Source organism: Lolium perenne, chromosome 7 (assembly GCF_019359855.2).
Source record: "Lolium perenne isolate Kyuss_39 chromosome 7, Kyuss_2.0, whole genome shotgun sequence".
NCBI lineage: Eukaryota > Viridiplantae > Streptophyta > Magnoliopsida > Poales > Poaceae > Lolium > Lolium perenne.
The window spans coordinates 125,623,710-125,626,027 of record NC_067250.2 but is presented as its reverse complement, the minus strand read 5'-3'; the positions used below and the strand labels follow the sequence as shown (position 1 = coordinate 125,626,027).

At 45.3% G+C, this 2,318-nt stretch overlaps 1 non-coding gene across 1 annotated transcript; it reads right to left on the bottom strand.

Annotated features, from left to right (window-relative positions):
* Positions 1-1,970: 1,970 nt before the first annotated feature.
* Positions 1,971-2,048, bottom strand: LOC127318583 (small nucleolar RNA snoR117). The gene has a single exon (XR_007861986.1). It is a non-coding gene; the product is annotated as a small nucleolar RNA snoR117 (small nucleolar RNA).
* Between the last annotated feature and the right edge of the window lie 270 nt (positions 2,049-2,318).

The following is a 2,318-nucleotide window of genomic DNA, read 5'->3' as shown; positions in this document are numbered from 1 at the left end:
ATGCTCCCATCAACATAGACCCTCTCCACTAAGTGACACGCGTGTAAATATATATCTCAAATAGCTGTAGGCTTTCCGGAAATAGCTAGTAGTGAAAAATAGGTGTAGACGTACCCATTTATTTAATTTTTTAAAATGTTATTTAAAGTTTTTTAAAAATGTAAAATAAATATTTGCATATACATGTTATCTTGCCACTGTTCAAAGAAATATAAATTTTATTATTTTCCTTTTTTTGTGTAGGCCACATATGGTCATATTTTCACTTGACAATTGGTTTGAGTAAGTATTAATATAATTTGTACATGCAAAATTTCAATTCAATTTTTTTCCGAACATATAATATGTAAATGAACCATGGCTGTCCGAGTGTCCTCCCGCTTTTGCCCTGGGCCCACCCGTCATTGATTAAAAAAACTAGTTAGGGTGGCCATCTGAGTCGCATCGAGCGGCCTCCTGTCCGTCGTGGCTAGAGGGCATGGTATCGTCGGGAACCCGACGCCAGTCCCAAACCTCGAGCTCCTAATGGGAAACTAGCCATGGACACGATCTCATCGCTAGGCAGCCCGCTCCAACCCTTGGGTCTGCCGATCCTCCTTTCAGCGGGAAAGGGCGTGTGCACGCGAATTGAGCAGCCACGGCCGCACGGGAAGCCGGGAAGCCAGGAGGAAGTTTATCCACGAGACATATTGCATCGGCGTTAATGGGGGTGTGAAAAATTGTCGGGTTGTTGGGTTTGAGTCTGGGTGTGTTGTTCCCAGCGGGCGACCCATTTGCGTCTAGGTGGAGGTAGTGCGGCGGCTAGGATTTTGTGTGGGAGGAGATGAGATGCGCACGCCCCTCTTCATATACGCCAGAGGCAGGCGAGAGGCGCGGCACGCGTGGCATCGCCATTAGTTCGTTCGCAAAGGTGGGTGGCGGCCGCTCGACACGCAAGGCATCGCTATTAATGTGCCGCAGACTGTTGAAGCGACGCCTCGGCACCAATACTACCGCAGCAGAGAAGATGCATCGAGCTCGGGCCGCTGCTAGGCGGACCCGACGAAACGTCTACCAGACGGAAGCGGACACTTGACGCGTCTGCGCAGCGTCTACAGAGATGCATCCGAGACGCATATTTGGACCATGTTTGCGTCTCCGCGGACAACTAGTTACTATGCGTCGGGCCGCTAGGTCTGGTCCCAGACGCATTTTTCGACCGTTGGAGATTCCCTTAATATATGTTTCTGATCTAAGGGTATTTTTACTAGGCTCGGCAGTAGTGCGGTTTGGATCTGAACTGAACTTGTGCACTGGAAGAGGTTTAGCACCAGAAAAACGGGACGTCGTACGCTGATCGGACAAAAATTGTCGTGTGTGAAGCATTTTTGTTGCAAATATTTGTTCACATCACAGGCCCAACAGAGATTTCGTTGTTCTTTTCTGCTCGCATTAAGGGGTTTTAATTAAATGCAAACATTGGATGCCAAATTGATGCAACTACACATTGAAACAAACTCCAGAAGTACTGAATTTCTAGTAATCGACATTTTTACTTTTACGTCAGGATTCAGAAATTATTCGTTATTCAGCAGTTAATGTCAGGTTTCTCCATACATCCGACGCAGGTCCTAAGTAAGCATCAGACTACAGTCGTATGTTCATTTCTGTTATCGTTTGAAATTTGTATGTCTCACAACTTTTGTCTCGGCACTTCATTGAGATCTACTATTACATCCAGCAAACATATCGAATGGGACAATTAACAGATATAAAAGAGCCAAAACTGTATGGATTTGGAGTGTCGGACAAAGAGACGTGCATGCCGTACGTGAGACGTTGCACGCATGAAGCTTGTTCCGGAGTTCACTCTCGGCAACGTACAGCACCGAAGTCGCTATGGGAATTAGCGCATCAGAGACTCTAATTTGTTGCCTGGCTTGATTCACAGGATCCCGAGAGAGAAAACCAAGAACGAATATCAGATCGAGGGGCCTCAGAGATACATTAGCAAATGTGAATCATCAGAGATATCAGATGGTACGGACAAATTGTTAACATCATAGGCCCGGAATGCATTTCGTTTTTCCTTAGTAATGCAGTGCAATTTCTTTGTACTGAAGTTTGTTTGTGGTAGTAACAAACTTCTTGTAGTCAAGATTAATACTTTATTCAGGAATCAGAAATTCTTTGTTATTCATTCAATGTCTGGAAATGCTTCGAGCAGTTTGTCTGTCGTAGATGGCATATTTTCATCAGAGAAATGCGCAGGTCCGCCGTATGTATCAGACTACTGGCACATCATTTCCGTTCTCATTTGGACTCGGTATGTGTAGCCA